Raw genomic sequence first — 21,044 nt, 5'->3', positions numbered from 1 at the left:
GTCTTACTGTTGAATTTTTGCTATTTTCTTTCCATCTGAAAACAAAATGAGGCCTAAACCACCCATGCTCCTCAGGAATCTTGTTCTTTCAGAAATTAAATATACTCCTCACTGAGACTATCTGGGTATGATTTACTTCACACTGCTACAGGTCCAGCAAGTTCCATGGCATCAAATTGTCTCCTTCAGGTGATAAATTGGGTGGATGAAGGTACAATAAGGAAAAATTTATTTGAAACTTGGAGAAGATCTTTGGCAAACAGTTTACAAATCCTGGTGGTCTTTGACCTGGTTCCCCTCTCGGACAACCAGAGAGTTCATGTTCTAGCCTCATGTGTTGCATTGTAGGCAAAAATTTGGTTTAAGTCGTAGAGTAAGGACCATCTGGTCATTACTCCTTGGCCTATATACTCCACATGGCATGATCCTCATAGTCCCTATGTTCAGTTCCTATCGAGATTACTCAGTTTCATCTCATGGTCTCAACATTTAACACCAGAACAATGCATGTTCCCATGCATTACATATTCTTCAGGGATTTCCTGAGACATTAGATGCTGTGTGTGTGGGGGATGGGTGTGTGTGTTATGTCCTGTTCCTTGGAGCAAGAGTTAGCAGGCTTTCAGGCAGTGTTACTGTATCACAGTCCTTTGTTGCAGCAGTATGAGAACACCAAAGACAGGCCTGTTCCAGGTGTGATAAAGCAGGAGCCAGTATGTTTTCTGATAGTCTCAAGGGCATCTAGTTGTCTAAAGACTGAAAGGACCTAAAGTTTTACATCTTCCAGTAGAGTTGTTTTTTGGTTTTGTTTTTTTAGATGGAGTCTTGCTCTGTCGCCCAGGCTGGAGTGCAGCAGCACCATCTCAGCTCACTGCATCCTCCGTCTCCCAGGTTGAAGGGATTCTCTTGTCTCAGCCCCCCGAACAGCTGAGACTACAGATGGGCTCCACCACATTTGGCTAATTTTTGTATTTTTAGTAGAGACGGGGTTTCACCATGTGGGTCAGGGTGGTCTCAAACTCCTGACTTCATGTGATCAGCCCATCTCGGCCCCCCAATGTGCTGGATTACAGGCTTAAGCGACTGTGCCCGGTCGTTCCTTTTTATTTTTTATTTATTTACCTTTTTAAATGTAGTTGTTACACATAAAGGGATGGGAAACAAAAGGAGAGAAAAGGATTGAAAATTAATCCACATTTTTAAAAGTGCTTGTCTGTTGGAGGTAGCATTACCCATGATCTCACTTTCTTAGTGGTGGCAGTGAACCGAGTTACCCCGAGTAACAGGCGGCATATCCATATAGGTCGACAGCAACTTCAGTCCTTGCCTCCTCCGAAGAAATAACTCGACTGAGGGGCATAAAGCAGAAAAAGAGACTGAGGCAAGATTCAGAGCAGGAGTGGAAGTTTCTTTAACAGGCTTTAGAACAGGAAAGAAAGGAAAGAAAGAACCCTTGGAAGAGATCCAAGTGGGTGCCTGAATGGCCAAGAGAACAAAAAGACCTTTTAACCTTGATCCTGGGACCTTATAGGCTCGCCTCTTGCCCATGATTCTTCCTTTAGGGTGAGCTTTCCACATGCGCAGTGCTCTCCTTACCCTTTGGAATTGAGCACTGTGCAGTGTGTTTAGGGAGTTATACACATGCCCATCTGAGGCTTTTTTCCTTTTTCCGGTGGCATGTACCCGGAACATCATATTTCGCCATTTTGTGTCTTAATACGCATGCCCAAGAAGCTGCTTCTCCCTGGGGCCTGCATTCAGTTCACACTTTTAATATTAACAGGTGTGGGCCATCAGGAGATTGCCTCTCCCCTGCTACCAAATTTTCATTTTTAGGGAGACAATGTGATCATTGCTGAACCATCACGTGACATTTCTATTGGGTGGGGGAGAGTCCTTTCCTGCCCTGCTCATTGCCTATGTAACTAATTGTAACAACTTTACTTTTTCATGTATGACTGTTGTGTCAGGCACATTTTGACGAAGCATGAGTGTTTCAGCAAATTCAAAAACGGGTAGCAAAAGTGACGTCAATGACAATGGTGCAGTAGACACTTTCTGTAGTCCATCTCTCCAGAAAAGCAACTCAAAACAATTAATAATGTATAATTAGAAGATCATTTTCTCAGCACGATATATGGGGCATTAATTAAAAACCTACAGCTAATAATATAGTCAAGAGGGAACGACTGAAAGCTTTGCTTCTAAAATCATGAACAGGAGAAGAACACCCACTTTTCCCACTTCTATTGAACACTATACTTAAAATTTTAGCCCGGGGCATCAGGCAATGAAGATATATAAAATACATCCCAATTGAAAAGAAAAAATGGAAATTATTTCTCTTCACAAATACGATGATCTTATTTAAAAACTGCTTAAAAATCCAGAAAACAACAATATTAGAGCTAGTGAACAGTATCTAGCAAGCACAGCAGGATAGAACATTAACTCAGAAAAATCAGTTGTAGTTTTTTTTGTATACACTAGCAATGAATAATCTGAAAATTAAATTAAGAAGGCAATTCCCTTTACAATAGCATCAAAATGAATCATATTTTTAGGATAATAGTTAATAGATGAAAGTCTTATACATTGAAAATCACAAAATATTGGAGAAGTTAAAGATAACCTTGATTTTAAAAAAGGACATCCTGTGGTAATGAGTTGGAAGACAAAATATTCTTAACATACCAATACTACCCACTGAGATCTATAAATTTAATGCAATCATTATTATTATCCCAATGAGCATTGTTTGTTTTTGTAAAAAAGGAACACAAATTCTAAAGATCCTATTAAATTGCAAGAGATCTGATAACCAATGTAAAGTTTGAATAAGAAAAACCAAGGTAGAAGACTCACACTTCTATATTTCAAAACTTACTAGAAAAGCTAGAGTAATCAAAGCAGTGTGATAATTAAATAAGAAATACACACAGTGATTAATGGAAGAGATGGAGAGTCTGGAAATAAACCCAGACGTTGTGGTCAATTCATTTTTGACAAAGTTATTCAGGTCATTTTATGAGTAATTAATAGAGTCTTGAACAAATAGTACTTAGACAACTGGTTATGCATATGCAAAAGAATGAATTTAGGCCGGGCGCTGTGGCTCACGCCTGTAATCCAGCACTTTGGGAGGCTGAGGTGGGCGGATCACAAGGTCAGGAGATCCAGACCATCCTGGCTAAGGCGGTGAAACCCCGTCTCTACTAAACAATACAAAAAAAAATAGCCGGGCATGGTGGCGGGCGCCTGTATTCCCAGCTACTCAGGAGGCTGAGGCAGCAGAATGGCCTGAACCCGGGAGGCGGAGCTTGCAGTCAGCGGAGATTGTGCCACTGCACTACAGCCTGAGTGACAGAGACAGACTCCGTCTCAAAAAAAAAAAAAAAGAAAGAAAGAATTTAAGGATCCTGGGTGACATAGCAAGACTCCGTCTCAAATTAAAAAAAAAAAGGATGAATTTGGTCCTCTGCCTCACATTATATCCAAAAGTAAGTCAAAATGTATCAAATTTCTAAATGTAAGAGCTAAAGCTATGAAACCTTCAGGGACACTATAGGGATAAATCGTCACGACTTTAGATTTGGCAATGATTTTTTAGCCATACCACCAAAAGCACCAATTAACAAAAGAAAATATAAATTGGACTTTCCTGAAATTAAAAACTTTTTGCATCAATATACACTATCAAGAACTTGAAAAGCCAATTTACACAATATGAGGAAACATTTGTAAATCAATTATCTAGAAACTTCTAATACCCAGTACATATAAAGAACTCTTAAAACCTAGAAACAAAAAGATAGATAACCCAATTTATATCGAAGAGATAAGATATCATGGCCGGGCACCGTGGCTCATGCCTGTAATCTCAGCACTTTGGGAAGCCGAGGTGGATGGATCATGACGTCAGGAGTTCCAGACTAGCCTGGCCAACATGGTGAAACCCCGTCTCTACTAAAAAATACAAAAATTATCGGGCATAGTGGCATGCGCCTGTAATCCCAGCTACTGGGGAGGCTGAGGCAGGAGAATCGCTTGAACCCAGGAGGCGGAGGTTGCAGTGAGCCGAGATTGCACCACTGCACTCGAGCCTGGGCAACAGAGCAAGACTCCATCTAAAAAAAAAAAAGAGAGAGAGATATCAAAAAGATAACCAATGGAAGAAATTTGAAAACACCTTAAGTGTAAGAAACAAGACTAAAAAGACCACTTATTGAGATGATCAGTAGTGAGGGAAAGCAGATGAATGTTTGTCAGGGCCTGGGCAGAGAGTGGAATGGGGAATGACTGCTTAATGGGTCCAGGGTTTTCTTTTGTGGTAATGAAAATGCTTTGCCAATAGATAGAGATGGTACTTGCACTGCACTGTGAATGTACTAAATACCACTGAATTTCACACATTTTAATGGTTAATTTTATGTTATGTGAATTTTACAAACTCAGTTTTAAAAAGTGCCAATACTTTTAAAGCTGTCATTATTTCCATGAATGATTAATTCTATTTGAAAAGTACTCAAGTTATCAGTGAAGAAAACTTGTTTTAACTGTTATACTATAAGGTGGCCGGGCACGGTGCCTCATGCCTCTAATCCTAGCACTTTGGGAGGCCGAGATGGGAGCATCACTTTAGGCCAGGAGTTCAAGATCAACCTGATCAACATAGCAAAGCCCCATATCTAAAGTTTTTTTAAAAATATAAATAAAAAACAGTTATACTACAGGGGAATTTGAACATTAGTTTATAAAAGTCCATATTATATGTGCATAGGCAAAAGTGATTATTTCTTCTCATTATGTTTGACCTACCATGTTTCCTACTTTATAATTTCATAAAGTTCTCCTAGAGTAAAATGTGAAAAAATTACAAGCATTCAAAAGTATATATTGATGTAGATATATTCAATGAAAATAAGGTGATACTGAAGATTTTGTACAAAATTTCAAATGTTATGCATCCAATTATATTTAAACTGTGTTGAGTGTGTGTATTTATATCTGTCTGTAGGTATATAACAAAATTTTTAATGCTGTATATGTATGATTTTTTAGACGTGTCTCACTCTGTTGCCTAGGCTGGAGTGCAGTGGTATGATTATGGCTCACTGCAGCACCAACCTCCCTGGGCTCACGTGGTCCTCCCACCTCTGCTTTCTATGTAGCTGGGGCTTCCATTGCATACCACCATGCTCAGCTAATTTTTGTATTTTTTGTATAGATGAAGTCTCACTACATTGCCAGGGCTGTCCTTGAACTCCTGAGCTCAAGTTATCCACCTGCCTTGGCCTCCCAAAGTGCTGGGATTACAGTTGTGAGCCACTATGCCCAGCCAATGCTATACATTTTTAATCATGGTAGATGTTATACTGAGTATATGTTTGAAGATGGCATTTTTGGCCAACAAATTCATATCTTCAATTCATCATTATATAAACAGAGACACTAATGAAGCATTCTAGCTGCATGTGAGTAGTGTGAATGCATCCATCTTACAGTTTTCTTTTTGTTTTTGTGAGATGGAGTCTCGCTCTGTAGCACAGGCTGGAGTTCAGTGGTGTGATCTCGGCTCACTGCAACCTCCATCTCCTGGGTCCCGGTTCAAGCAATTCCCCTGCCTCAGCCTCCCAAGTAGCTGGGATTACAGGCATGCGTCACCATGCCCAGTCAATTTTTGAATTTTTAGTGGAGACGGGGCTTCACCATGTTGGCCAGGCTGGTCTTGAACTCCTGACCTCGTGATCCGCTCGCCTTGGCCTCCTAAAGTGCTGGGATTACAGGCATGAGCAACCGCACCTGGCCGTACAGTTTTCTTAGGTTACACATGTAGGTGACTGAATGTGTGAGATGCCTATTTCAACTACAATTTGTTGAATTTTGTTATCTTTCTTTGAAGATTTTAAAGATAAAGTTTTAAGGTAAGAATTAGGAATAAGAATTCTAGAAGAATTAAAAATTCTAATTTTCAGAGGTATAAGTATGTATTATACATCTGTTTATATTGTATATAAATATGTATTTATATGTTTATGTATGTTTAAATATATATATATATTTTAGCCAGGTGCAGTGACTCATGCCTGTAATCCCTGCACTTTGGGAGGCTGCGGCGGGCGGATCACCTGAGGTCGGGAGTTCGAGACCAGTCTGGGAGACAGAGTGAGAATCCATCTAAAAAAAATTAATATATGTATATATATTTATATATGTATATGTATTTTTAGATTTAAAAGTGAAAATTGAGAACTTATGTTTTGATGAATAGTCCAGTTAAGAAGTTCTTTGCAAATATTTTATTGTCTAAAATTCAGATATTGCAAATGTTTTATGAGAATATCAAAAACTCCTCAATAATCAGATGTGAAACTTTCAATTCTTCAACCTTATGTATAGCTAAATTCAGTTAAAATGTAAATTTATTGTGTGTTTGACTGTATACATAGAACTTTTTATCTGTGTATTGAAAAAAAGGGAGTGAATATGGAAATGGTTATCAGTGTTTAATATATAGTTTTATGATATTGCTTTTCTCTTCATCAGCATATGGTTACTGTTTTACTTTGCAAGGTCTATGTCTTTGTCACTAATGAGAAAATATAGGACTGATTCCTAATGAAAAAGAGTAAGACACATATACAACAAAGTTATAGGACAGTCTTAAGTCATAGCCATTAAATGGCACTGGAAAAAATTTCTGTTCCAATGTTAAATAATGAAGCCATGAGACAAAATTCTGTGATCCATCTGATTAGAATTTATAGTCATTCCTGTATTTGTGTCCATTCAAGTAGGGCTGTGTGTGTTTTCTCAGGCTGGAGAGCTATCTGAACCCTTATGTTAGAGCCCCACTAAATATCAGCCTCCCTCTCAACATATAAGGCCTAATGACTGGTCAGATCGTGCGGTAAAACTCCTAGGGAACCTGGGTAGGGAGTCAGGACAAGAACCACATGGCCTGGTGCCTAGATTTGCTCTTCTGAAAGACCTTAGGGGTAAAACTTTTTTTTTCTTCTCTCCTTAGGCATGGAAACCTAAGGTCTGTCCCCAAAACTACAAGACTATTTGACATCATAATAAAACACTGCAGATATGATGCTGAGTGAGTAAGAGTAGAAATGGGAAGACTTGGTTGTGCAGTAACTGAGTTCTTGAAAAGAGGAGATGCTTGATGAGGGTGAGTGGATTACATCACTGTTTAATATCCAATGGAAACCAAAAGCAAATGGCTAAGAGTGGAATATGTTTACACGAATTGAGCAAAATATTGGGTAGCCATAGTTTCTGGTGTCTTTGTTTCTTCATGGCCTGCTTTTTGAAACGTGTAGTCATGTATGTGTACACATTCAAACAAAAAGCTGATAGTGTCTACTTTACTAAAGTAATAGTCTTGAGGCCGCATTTTAAGATTTACCTTTATTTGCCAGGCGCAGTGGCTCATGCCTGTAATCCCAGCGCTTTGGGAGGCCGAGGCGGGCTAATCACGAGGTCAGGAGTTCGAGACCAACCTGGCCAACATAGTGAAATCCCGTCTCTACTAAAAATACAAAAATTAGCAGGGTGTGGTGGCACACACCTGTAATCCCAGCTACTCGGGAGGCTGAGGCAGGAGAATCACCTGAAACCAGAAGGCAGAGGTTGCAGTGAGCCGAGATGGTGCCTGTGCACTCCAGCCTGGGCGAAAGAGCAAAACTCCGTCTCAAAAAAAAAAAAAAAAAAAAATTTACCTTTATTTACAGTGAAGGCATGAAATGTTGAAAAATAAGACTTAGTACTGTGGACATTCAAATGAATTCACAATCCTCAAAGGTTTCTTAAAATACACACTTGGTCTGATCCAAACCACAGTGTACACAGTAATCCACTTTCAATACAGATTTATTTTTTGCTGAAATTAACAATGTACTTATTGAAAGATATGCATGGAAATAATCCAAATGAGTTGCCTTGACAAGTTGTATGGTAGCGGTTTTCTTCGTTATTAATACATGGACTATTCTTAATATTTGTCAAGCATTATTCTTTAATTTACTATTTGGAGAATACTGTAATCCTTATACCTAAAAGACAAATTATAAAACTCTCAGAGAAACATATAATTATAAACACACACAGCCCATAAAGTCTCAGGAAATACTTGAAGAATATGTAATGGCATGGGCACATGCTGTGTTTTGATGTTAAACGATGAGACCATTAGACGAAACTCGGAGTAACCGTGACAGGAATTAAACATATGTAATTTGAATATCATGCCATGTGAAGTATATATGGCATGCAGTAATGAGCATCACCTAGGTTTCTCCTCTAGTGGCTCATGCCAAATTGTTGCCTACAATGCACCACAGAAGGCTCAGAAGGCTCTCAGATTAGGGAGAACTCCCTGTATGTCTCACAGGGGAGCCAGGTCGAAGACCTCTGGGATTTATTTTTTGTTTTTTTGAGATGGAGTCTCGCTGTGTTCCCAGGCTGGAGTGCAGTGGTGCGATCTCGGCTCACTGCAACCTCCGCCTCCCGGGTTCAAGCGATTCTACTGCCTCAGCTCCCTAGTAGCTGGGACTACAGCCCACCACCACGCCCGGCTAATTTTTGTATTTTTAGTAGAGATGAGGTTTCACCATGTTGGCCAGGATAGTCTCGATCTCTTGAACTCGTGATCCGCCCGCCTTGGTCTCTCAGAGTGCTAGGATTACAGGCGTGAGCCACCACGCCCGGCCGACCTCTGGGATTTTTAAATTGTTTGCCGGAGAAGATCTTTTCTGCTTACAGCCCTTTTCTCCTTTTTGTGTTTTCACCCACCGAATTTATCCGATGAAAGAGACGGTTTGATGCCACGGAAATTACTGGACCTGTAACTCTGAAGCAAATCAAACTAACACAGACTAGTTCAGGAGAATATGTAATTTTTGAAAGAACAAGGGCAGGTGGTTTAGGCCTTGGTTTGATTTTTCTTTTATTTATTTATTTATTTATTTTTTTTATTTGAGACGGAGTTTCTCTCTTGTTGCCCAGGCTGGAGTACAATGGCGCGATCCCACAACCTCCGCCTCCCAGGTTCAAGCGATTCTCCTATCTCAGCCTCCCGAGTAGCAGGGATTACAGGCAGGCGCCACCACGCCCGGGTAATTTTGTATTTTTAATAGAGACGGGGTTTCTCCATGTTGGTCAGGCTGATCTCGAATTCCCGACCTCAGGTGATCTGCCCTCCTTGGCCTCCCAAAGTGCTGGGATTACAGGCGTGAGCCACCGCGCCCGGGCTTTAGTTTGATTTCAAGTTGAAAATAAAAAGAAAAAGTGCAGCAGTAGGACAAGCAAACTCCAAACTGCAAGATATAAAGCATCCAGGTTTGGAACGCCTTGTCTATGGGTGGCTTTTTTTTCAGGCAGGAAGGGCGGGAGAAGAGGACGCTGAAACAGGGCTTCTTCCTGTACGTGGAGCAATACTGCCATCGCGCGGATGTCGTTTAAAAAAAACCCTTCCACCATTACAGGGTTCTTCCCGTGAGGACTACCTGTTGGCCAAGGTCCGGTCTGTGGGGACGTGGAAGAGGCTTGGGCTCCATGCTAGGTAGGAGTCCTTGTCTTCTCGTCTAAGGCCTTAAAAGAGACCTGGATATTAGCGGTATCTTGGTATAGAACATGGAGAGTGAACGTTCTGAAAGCAAATCCTGTAAACTTCCCCTGGAATAACCCTGTTCTATGTGAGCGGTACTGATGCTACCAGAGACCCAAAGACCCATAGCCAGCACGAGAACGTTGGCTGACTCTTGCTCCAAGCGACAGGAATAAGCGATAGATGCCCGCAAGAGCCTCCATGTGTGTTTGAGTGGGTTCCTGCAGTCCTGCCCATACCAGGAGGAACCGGGGCCCCGCCCTACGTCTTCCTGTGCCGGGACCTCCTGGCAGCTGCTGGTTGACTTCGAGCCCATCACACTCCAGGTTCTACACCAAGATACCGCCAGTGTTAAGGCCTCTCTTCAGGCCTTAGAGGAGAAAGCAAGAAGACCTAGCCTGGAGCCCGAGTCTGCCACCTCCCACAGTTCAGACTTTTCCCCACAGCGAATCTTTCCGGGAAGGACGCTGTAATGGCGTATTGTGTCTTTAAACGATTTCCTCACGGTGGCAGTCGTGCTTCACATTTTCAAGGAATCCCTATCTTGGCGCCCTTTTCTCCCACCCTTCCCGTCTGAAAAAACGCCACTCAGAGACAAAGGCACCACCCAATATGGCTGCCTGGAGATTTGTCCGGTTTGGTGCAACCTGGTCTTACTGTTGAATTTCGCTTTTTTTTTTTTTTCCATTTCTAAACAAAATGAGGCCTAAACCACCCATGCTCATCAAGAATCTTGTTCTTTCAGAAATTAAATATACTGCTCACTGAGTCTATCTGGGTATGATTTACCTCACAGTTTCAGGTCCAGCAAGTTGAATGTAATGAAAATGATTTGCCACTAGATAGTGGTAATGCTTGCACTGCATTGTGAATATAACAAATGCCACTAAATTTCACACATTTTAATGGTTAATTTTATGTTTTATGAATTTTACAAACTCAGTTTTTAAAAGTGCCAGTACTTTTAAACCTATCATTATTTCCATGAATAATTAATTATATTTGAAAAGTACTCAAGTTTTCAGTGAAGAAAACTTGTTTTAACAGATATACTACAAGGCAGCCAGGCTTGGTGCCTCATGCCTGTAATACTAGCACTTTGGGAGGCAGAGGTGGGTGGATCGCTTGAGGCCAGGAGTTCGAGATCGGTCTGGTCAACATAGCGAAACCCCATATCTAAAATTAAAAAAAAAAAAAGAAAAAGAAAAAGAACCAGTTGCACTACAGGGGAATTTGAACATTTGTTTATAAAGTCCATATTATATGTGCAAAGGGAAAATTGATTATTCTCACTGTGGTTGACCTATCATATGTTTTCGGCTTTATAATTTCTTAAAGTTCTTCTAGAGTAAAATATGAAAAAAATTCAAACACTCAAAAGTAAATACTTACGTAGATACATTCAAAGAGTATAAGGTGATGCTGAAGATTTTGTAGAAAATTTCAAACAATATGAATCCAATTATATTTAGAGTAAACTGTGTTGAGTGTGTGTATATTTATATCTGTCTGTAGGTATATTACAAAATTTTAAATGCCATATATATACATATATATATATATTTTTTTTTTTTTTTTTTAGGCAGCGTCTCACTCTGTTGCCCAGGCTGGAGTGCAATGGCATGATCATGGTTCACTGCAGTATCAACCTCCATGGGCTCCGGTGGTCCTCCTACCTCCACTACCTAAGTAGCTGGGGTTTCCATTGCAAGCCACCATGCCTGGCTATTTTTTGGATTTTTTGTAGACACGGGGTCTCACTACATTGCCAGGACTAGTCTTGAACTCCTGGGCTCAAGCTATCCACCTCCTTGGCCTCCCAAAGTGCTGGGATTACAGTTGTGAGCCACTGTGCCCAGCCAATGCTATATATTTTTAATCCTGATCGGTGTTATAGTGAGTATATGTTTGAAGATGGTATTTTTGGCCAACAAATCGTGTCTTTAATTCATCATTATATAAACAGAGACACTAATGAAGCATTCTAGCGGCATGTGAGTTGTGTGAATGCATCCATCTTACAGTTTTCTTAGGTCACACATCAAGGTGACTGAATGTGAGAGATGCCTATTTCAACTATCATTTATTGAATTTTGTTATCTTTCTTTTGAGATTTCAAAGATCAATTTTTAAGGAAAGAATTAGGAATAAAAATTCAAGAAGAATTAAAAATTTCAGTTTTCAGAGGTATAAGTGTGTATAATACATATGTTTATATTGCATATAAATATGTATTCATGTTTATATGTGTATAAATATATATATTATACTTAAAAGTGCAAATTGAGAACTTATTTTTTGTTTGTTTGTTTGTTTTGAGATGGAGTCTCACTCTGTCGCAGAGGCTAGAGTACAGAGGCACAATCTCTGCTCACTACAACCTCCGCCTCCCGTGTTCAAGCGATTCTACTGCCTCAGCCTCCTGAGTAGCTGGGATTACAGGTGCCTGCCACCACTCCCAGCTAATTTTTGTATTTTTAGTAGAGTCACGTTTCACCATGTTGGCCAGGCTGGTCGTAAACTCCTGACCTCGTGATCCACCCGCCTCGGCCTCCCAAAGTGCTGGGATTATAGGCATAAGCTACTGCGACCGGCCGAGTACTTATGTTTTCATGAATAGTCCAATCAAGAAGTTCTCTGCAAATATTTTATTGTCTTAAATTTAGATATTGCCAATTTTTTATGAGAATATGAAAAACTCCTCAGGAATCATATGTGAAACTTTCTTCAACCTTATGTATAGCTAAATTCAACTAAAATGTAAATTTATTGTCGTGTTTAACTGTATAGATAGAACTTTTTCTCTGTGTTGAAAAAATGGGAGTAAATATGGAACTGTTTGTTGGTTTGGTTTTGAGACAGAGTCTCACTCTGTCGCCCAGGCTGGAATGCAGTGGCATGATCTCGGCTCACTACAACCTCCGCCTGCTGTGTTCAAGCAATTCTGCCTCAGCCTTCTGAGTAGCTGGGACTACAGGCATGTGCCACCATGCCTGGCTAATTTTTTGTATTTTTAGTAGAGATGGGGTTTCACCATGCTGGCCAGGCTGGTTTCAAACTCCTGACCTTGTGTTCTGCCCGTCTCGGCCTCCCAAAGTGCTGGGATTACAGGTGTGAGCCACCACGTCCGGCCCATAATATGGAACTGTTTATCAGTGTTTAATACACAATTTTATGACATTGATTTTCTCTTGATCAGCACATGGTTATTTTTATCTTTGCAAGTTCCATGGCTTTGTTAATAATGAGAAAATATAGAACTGATTCCTAACTGAAAAACAATAAGACACATACAAAACAAAGTCACAGGACACAGTCGTAAGTCACAGCCTTTTAAAGACACTGGAAAATATTTCTGTTCCAATGTTAAATAATGAAACCATGAGACAAAATCCTGTGATCCATCTGATTAGCATTTATAGTCATTTGTGTATTTGTGTCTATTCACATAGGGCTGTGTGGGTCTTGTCAGGCTGGAGAGCTATCCGTACCCTTATGTTAGAGCTCCACTACATATCGGCCTCCCCCTCAACATGTAAGGCCTACTGCCTAGGTCAGATATGGAGTAGAACTGCCAGGGAACCTGGGTAGAGAGTCAGGACAAGAACTACATGGCCTGGTGCCTAGATTTGCTCTTCTCCAGGACCTTAAGGGTAAGCTTTTTTTCTCTTCTCTCCTTAGGCATGGATCACGAAGGTCTGTTCCCAATACGAGAAGACTATTTGACATCATGATAAAACACTGCAGATACGATGCTGAGTGAAAAAGAGTAGAAATGGGAAGACTTGCTCGTGCAGAAACTGAGTTCTTAAAGAGAGGAGATAGTTTATGAGGGTGAGTGGATAACCTCTCAGTTTAATATCCAATGGAAACCAAAAGCAAATGGCTAAAAGTGGAATATGTTTACACAAATTGAGCAAAATGTTAGGTAGTCATAGTTTCTGGTGTCTTTGTCTCTTCATGGCCTTTTTATTGAAACATGTAAGTATGTATCTGTAAACATTCAAACAAAAATCTGGTAGTGTCTACTTTTCTTTATTTTTTCTTTTTTTTGAGGCAGTGTCTCGCTCTGTCACCCAGGCTGGAGTGCAATGGCGCAATCTCGGCTCACTGCAAGCTCCCTCCCAGGTTCACGCCATTCTCCTGCCTCAGCCTCCCGAGTAGCTGGGACTACAGGCGCCCGCCACCACGCCCGTCTAATTTTTTTTTTTTTTTTTTTTGTATTTTTAGTAGAGACAGGATTTCACCGTGTTAGCCAGGATGGTCTTGATCTCCTGACCTTGTGATCCACCCGCCTCGGCCTCCCAAAGTGCTGGGATTACAGGGGTGAGCCACCACGCCCAGCGATAGTGTCTACTTTTCTGAGGCAATATTCCTGAGGCCCTATTTTAAGATTTACCTTTATTTATATCGAAGGCGTGACATGTTGACATATAAACTTAGTACGGTTGACATTCAAATGAATTCACACATCTGAAAGATTCGGTAAAATACACACTTGGTCTTATCCACACCACAGTGTGCACAGTAATCCACTTTTAACACATTTATTTTTTGCATGAAATTAACAGTGTATGTACATATTGAAAGATATGCATGGAAATAATCCAAAAGTTCATGAGTTGCCTTGACAAGTTGTATGCTAGCAGTTTTCTTCGTTATTAATACATGGATTTTTCTTAATCTTTGTTAAGCATTATGCTTCAATTTACTAGTTGGAGAGTACTGTAATCCTTATACCTAAAAGACAAATTATAAAACTCTCAGAGACACACACAAACACAAACACAAACACACACACCCCATAAATTCTCAGGAAATATTTGAAGAATATGTAATGGCATGGTGACATGCTGTGTTTTGATGTTAAATGATGAGACCATGAGATGAAACTCTGAGCCACCTTGACGGGAATTAAACATATGTACTATGAGTATCATGTCATTTGGAGTATATATGGCATGTGGTAATGTGCGTAACCTGGTTTCTCCTCTAATGGCTCATGCGAAATTGTTGCCTACAATGCACTACAGAAGGCTCTTAGAATACGAAGAACTCTCTGGATGTCTGATCAGGCAGCCAGGTCCAAGATCCCTGGGATTTTTATTTTTATTTTTATTTTTTTGAGACCGAGTCTTCCTCTGTCACCCAGGCTGGAGCGCAGTGGCACAATCTCGGCTCACTGCAACCTCTGTCTCCTGGGTTCAAACAATTCTCCCACCTGAGACTCCTGAGTAGCTGAGATTACAGACGCCCGCCACCACCCCCAGCTAATTTTTGCATTTTTAGTAGAAACAGAGTTTTACCACGCAGGCCAGGCTGGTCTCCAACTCCTGACCTCAGTCAATCTGCCCGCCTTGGCCTCCTAAAGTGCTGGAATTACAGGCGTGAGCCACCGCACCCTTCCCCCTGGGATTTTTTAATTGTTCACTGGAAAGATCTTTTCCAAGCTTTCAGCCCTTTTCTTTTTGTGTGTCCATCCACCGAACTTATCCCCTGAAAGAGACAGTTTGATGCCACGGAAATTACTGGTCCTGTAACTCTGAAGTAAATCAAACCCACACAGACTAGGTCAGGAGGAGATTTCATTTTTGAAAGATCAAGATTCCTGATGGAGGCAGGTGGTTTAGGCCTTGGTTTGATTTCAAGCGCAAAACAAAAAGAAAAAGTGCAGCAGTAAGACCAGCTGACTCCAAACTGGGCAAAATAGAAGGCATCCATGTTTGGTGGTGCTTTGTCTATGAGTGGCGTTTTTTCAGACAGGAAGGGCGGAAGACCTGGGCTCAAAGACAGGGCTTCTTGGCATATCTGGAGCACTACTGCCATCGCGAGGAAGTCGTTTAGTGAATCCCTACGCCATTATTACAGCGTTCTCTGAGGACTACCTGTTGGGGAAGGACTGGTCTGTGGGGAAGTGGAAGAGGCTTGGGCTCCAGGCTGGGAGTCCTTGCCTTCTTGTCTGAGGCCTTAAAAGAGACATGGACATTGGCGATATTTTGGTATAGAACCTGGAGGGTGAAGGTTCTAGTAGCAAATCCTGTAAATTTCCCTTGGAATACCTTTGTTGATTTTGCGCGGTACTTATGCTACCAGAGACCCAAAGACCCATAGCAAGATGGCAGCACATGAAAGCCTGCTGACTCTTGCTCCAAGGGGCAATTACATGAGTCAGATGCCCCCAAGAGCCTCCATTTGTGTTTGAGAGGGTTCCTGCAGTCCTGCCTACACTAGGAACCGAGAGACCCCGCCCCACGACTTCCTGTGCCAGGACCGCCTGGCAGCTGCTGCTTCATTGCAAGCCCCTCACTCTCCAGGTTCTACACCAAGATATCGCCAATGTCCAGGTTTCTCTTCAGGAGTTCCAGGAGAAGCCAAGAAGACCTAGCCTGGAGCCCAAACCTCTTCCACCTCCGCACAGATCAGACCTTCCCCCCACAGCCAGACTTCCTGGAAAGAAGCTATAATGGCGTATTGCGTCTTTAAACGATTTCCTCACGGTGGCAGTAGTACTCCATATTTTCAAGGAAGCCCGATCTTGGCGCCCTTTTCTCCCGCCCTTCCTGGCTGAGAAAACGCCACCCAGAGACAAAGGCACCACCCAACATGGCTTCCTGGAGATTTGTCCAGTTTGGTGCAACCTGGTCTTACTGTTTAATTTTTCCTTTTTTTACTCCGTGTGAAAACAAAATGAGGCGTAAACCACCCAGGTTCATCAGGAATCTTGTTCTTTCAGAAATTAAATACACTCCTCACTGAGTCTATCTGGGTTTGATTTACTTCACACTGTTACAGGTCCAGCAAGTTTAATGGCATAAAATTGTCTCCTTAAGGTGATAAATTGTGTGGATGCAGGTACAACAACAAAGATAGATATCAAAGAGACAGATAACCAATACATGAAATTTGAAACACGCTAAGTGAAAGAAAGAAGTTGACAAAGACCACTTGTTATGATCAGTAGTGAGGGAAAGCAGATGAGTGTTTGTCAGGGACCGGGCAGAGAGAGAGCCCAATGCGGAATGACTGCTTAATGGGTCCGGGGTTTTGTTTTGTGGTAATGAAAATGATTTGCCACTATGTAATGGTAATGCTTGCACGGCATCTTGAATGTACTAAATGCCACTCAATTTCACACATTTTAATGGCTAATTTTATCTTATATGAATTTTACAAACTCAGTTCTAAAAAGTGCCAATACTTTTAAACCTATCATTATTTCCATGGATAATTAATTATATTAGAAAAGTGCTCAAATTATCAGTGAAGAAAACTTGTTTTATAACAGTTATACTACTGGGTGGCCGGGCATGACACCTCATGCCTATAATCCTAGCACTTTGGGAGTCCGAGATGGGAGGATGGCTTGAGGTCAGGAGTTCGAGGTCAGCCTGGTCAACATAGCAAAACCCCATATCTTTTTTTTTTTTTTTTTTTTTGAGACAGAATCCCGTTCTGTCGCCCAGGCTGGAGTGCAGTGGCGCGATCTCGGCTCACTGCAACCTCTGCCTCCTGGATTCAAGCAATTCTCCTGCCTCAGCCTCCCAAGTAGGTGGGACTACAGGCGTGTGCCACCACACCCAGCTAATTTTTTGTATTTTTAGTATAGACGGGTTTCACCATTTTAACCAGGATGGTCTCGATCTCCTTACCTTGTGAACCGCCCGCCTCAGCCTCCCAAAGTGCTGGGATTACAGGCGTGAGCTACCCTGCCCAGCAATGAAAACCCATATCTAAAATAAAAAGTAAAAAACCTGTTATACTACAGAGGAAATTGAACATTAGTTTAAAAAAGTCCATATTATATGTGCATAGGGAAAAGTGATTGTTTCTTTTCGCTATGTTTGACCTACCATATGTTTTCTGCTTTATAATTTCTTAAAGTTCTTGTAGAGTAAAACATAAAAAAATTAAAGCACTCAAAAATATATATTGATGTAGATATATTCAAAGAGCATAAGGTGATGCTGCAGATTTTGTACAAATTTCAAACATTATGCATCCAATTATATTTAAACTGTGTCAAATGTGTGTGTATTTATATCTGTCTGGAGATATATTACAAAATTTTAAATGCCATATATATATATGAGACTGTCTCACTGTTGCCTAGGCTGGAGTGCAGTGGCATGATGATCATGGATCAACGCAGCATCAATCTCCCTGGGATCAGGTGATCTTGCCACCTCTGCCTCCTATACATACCTGGGGCTTCTGTTGTACCCCACCATGCCCAGCTATAGTTTGTATTTTTTGTAGACACAGGGTCTACCTACATTGCCAGGGCTGGTATTGAACTCCTGGGCTCAAGCTGTCTACCTGCCTCGGCCTCCCAAAGTGCTGCAATTACAGTTGTGAGCCACCGCGCCCAGCCAATGCTATAAATTTTCAATCATGGTAGATGTTATACTGAGTATATGTTTGAAGATGGCATTTTTGGTGAACAAATTCACATTTTTAATGCATCGTTATATAAACAGAGACACTAATGAAGCATTCTAGCTGCATGTAAGTTGTGTGAATGCATCCATCTTACAGTTTTCTTAGGTTACACATCTGGGTGACTGAAAGTGAGAGATGCCTATTTCAAGTATCATTTATTAAATTTTTGTATCCTTCTTTTGAGATTTTAGAGATAAAATTTTAAGGTAACAATTAGCAATAAAATTTGAAGAAGAATTAAAAATCCTTATTTTCATAGGTATAAGTGTGTAAAATACATATGTTTATATTGTATATAAATATGGATTTATATGTTTATGTATGTATAAATATATATTAAATTTAAAAGTGCAAGTTCAGAACTTATGTTTTGATGAATAGTCCAAACAAGAAGTTCTTTGCAAATATTTTATTGTAAAAAATTCAGATATTGCAAATTTTTATGAGAATGTCAAGAACTCCTCAAGAATCAGATGTGAAAATTTTAATCTTCATCATTATGTATGGATAAATTCAAGTAAAATGTAAATTTATTGTGGTGTTTGACTGTATATATAGAACTTTTTATCTGTGTATTGAAAAAATAGGAGTAGGCCAGGCACAGTGGCTCACGCCTGTAATCCCAGCACTTTGGGAGGCCGAGGTGGGCGGATCATGAGGTCAGGAGATCGAGACCATCCTGGCCAACATGGTGAAACCCCGTCTCTACTAGAAATACAAAAAATTAGCCGGGCGTGTTGGCAGGCGCCTGTAGTCCCAGGTACTTGGGAGGCTGAGGCAGGAGAATGGCGTGAACTCGGGAGGTGGAGCTTGCAGTGAGCCAAGATAGCGCCAATGCACTCCAACCTAGGCAACAGAGCGAGACTCCCTCTCAAAAAAAAAAAAAAAAAAAAAAGAAGAAGAAAATATGAGTAAATACGGAAATGGTTATCAGTGTTTAATACACAGTTTTATGACGTCGCATTTCTCTTCATCAGCAGTTGGTTACTTTTCACTTTGCAAATTCCATGTCTTTGTTACTAATGAGAAAATATAGGACTGATTCCTAACTGAAAAACAGTAAGACACATACACAACAAAGTCATAGGACACAGTTCTAAGTCATAGCCTTGTAATGACACTGAAAAATATTTCTGTTCCAATGTTAAATGATGAAACTATGAGACAAAATCCTGTGATCCATCTGATTAGGACTTATAGTCATTCCTGTATTTGTGTCCATTTAAGTAGGGTTGTGTGTGTCTTGTCAGGATTGAGAGCTATGTGAGCCCTTATGTTAGAGCCCCACAAAATAGCCGCCCCTCCCTCTACATATAAGGCCTAATGACTAGGTCAGAATATGGAGTAAAACTCCCAGGGAACCTGGGGAGGGAGTCAGGACAAGAAACACGTGGCCTGGTGCCTAGATTTGCTCTTCTCCAAGACCTTAGGGGTAAGCTTTTTTTTTCTTCTCTCCTTAGGCATGGAAATCTAAGGTCTTTCCGGAATACTACAAGAGTACTTGACATCATAATAAAACACTGTAGATATGATGCTGAGTAAGAGTAGAAATGGGAAGACTTGGTTGTGCAGAAACTAAGTTATTAAAAGGAGGAGATGCTTGATGAGGGTGAGTGGATTACATCTCAGTTTAATATCCAATGGACACTAAAAGCAAATTGCTGAGTGGAATATGTTTACACAAATTGAGCAAAATGTTGGGGAGCCATAGTTTCTGGTGTCTTTGTCTCTTCATGGCCTTTTTTTTTTTTTAGAAACATGTAGTGATGCATCTGTAAAAATTCCACAAAAAACTGATAGTGTCTACTTTACTAAAGTAATATTCCTGAAGCCCTATGTTAAGATTTACCTTTATTTATATTGAAGGCGTGAAATGTTGAGATATAAGACTTAGTATTGGGCCAGGTGAGGTGGCTCACACCTGTAATCCCAGCACTTTGGGAGGCTGAGGCGGGCGGATCACGAGGTCGGGAGTTCGAGACCAGCCTGACCAACATGGTGAAACTCCATGGGCGTGGTGGTGCACCCCTGTAATCCCAGCTGCTCAGGAAGCTGAGGCAGGAGAATCCCTTGAACCCGGGATGCAGACCTTGCAGCGAGCGGAGATCCCACCACTGCACGCCAGCCTGGGCGATAGAGCGAGACTCCGTCTCAAAAAAAACAAACAAACAAACAAAAGAGTTACTACTGGTGACATTCTAATAAAATCACGCTCCTCAAATGTTTGTTAAAATACACACTCGGGGTGGGTAGGCGCGGTGGCTCACGCCTGTAATCCCAGCACTTTGGGAGACCGAGGCGGGCGGATCACAAGGTCAAGAGATCGAGACCTTTCTGGCTAACAAGGTGAAACGCCGTCTCCTACTAAAGAATACAAAAAATTAGCCGGGCGTGGTGGCGGGCGCCTGCAGTCCCAGCTACGCGGGAGGCTGAGGCAGGAGAATGGCGTGAACCCGGGAGGCGGAGCTTGCAGTGAGCCGAGATGCACCACTGCACTCCAGCCTGGGCGACAGAGCGGAGACTCCGTCTCAAAAAAAAAAAAAAAAAATACACTTGGTGTGATCCAAATCACAGTGTACACAGTAATCCACTTTTAACACAGATCAAAATTCCAGATGAGGGCGGGTGGTTTAGGCCTTGGTTTGATTTGAACTGGAAACCAAAAGAAAAAGTTCAGCAGTAAGACCAGCTGGCTGCAAACTGGACTAAATGTAAGGCACCCATTCTGCAGGGTCTTTGTCTATAGGTGGCGTTTTTTCAGACAGGAAGGGCGGGAAAAGAGGGCCCTGGAATAGTGTTTCTTCCCATATCTGAAGCACTACTGCCATCGCGAGGTTGTTGTTTAACAAATCCCTACGTCATTACGGTGTTCTCCAGAAGACTACTTGTTGGGGAAGTTCTCCTCTGTGGGGAGGTGGAAAAGGCTTGCTCCGTGCTGGGAGTCCTAGCCTTCTCGTCTAAGGCCTTAAAGGACACCGGGACTTTGGCG

General features: G+C 41.2%; 1 long non-coding RNA gene across 11 annotated transcripts in view; it reads left to right on the top strand.

Annotated features, from left to right (window-relative positions):
- LOC129025288 (uncharacterized) overlaps window positions 1-21,044 on the top strand; it is a 136,369-nt gene that overhangs the window by 68,560 nt on the left and 46,765 nt on the right. For 10 of the 11 annotated variants that reach the window (XR_010125551.1, XR_010125546.1, XR_010125549.1 and 7 more), the window contains 5 exons: window positions 6,067-6,165; window positions 7,028-7,180; window positions 11,199-11,512; window positions 13,298-13,450; window positions 19,516-19,664. This is a non-coding gene — a long non-coding RNA (uncharacterized LOC129025288). The remainder of the gene's footprint in view (window positions 1-6,066; window positions 6,166-7,027; window positions 7,181-11,198; window positions 11,513-13,297; window positions 13,451-19,515; window positions 19,665-21,044) is intronic. The other variant, XR_008497196.2, reaches the window with a different exon arrangement.

This window comes from Pongo pygmaeus, chromosome X, assembly GCF_028885625.2.
Source record: "Pongo pygmaeus isolate AG05252 chromosome X, NHGRI_mPonPyg2-v2.0_pri, whole genome shotgun sequence".
NCBI classification, from domain to species: domain Eukaryota; kingdom Metazoa; phylum Chordata; class Mammalia; order Primates; family Hominidae; genus Pongo; species Pongo pygmaeus.
Note: the sequence above shows the minus strand (reverse complement) of the source record. Positions and strands in the feature narration are given on the sequence as shown.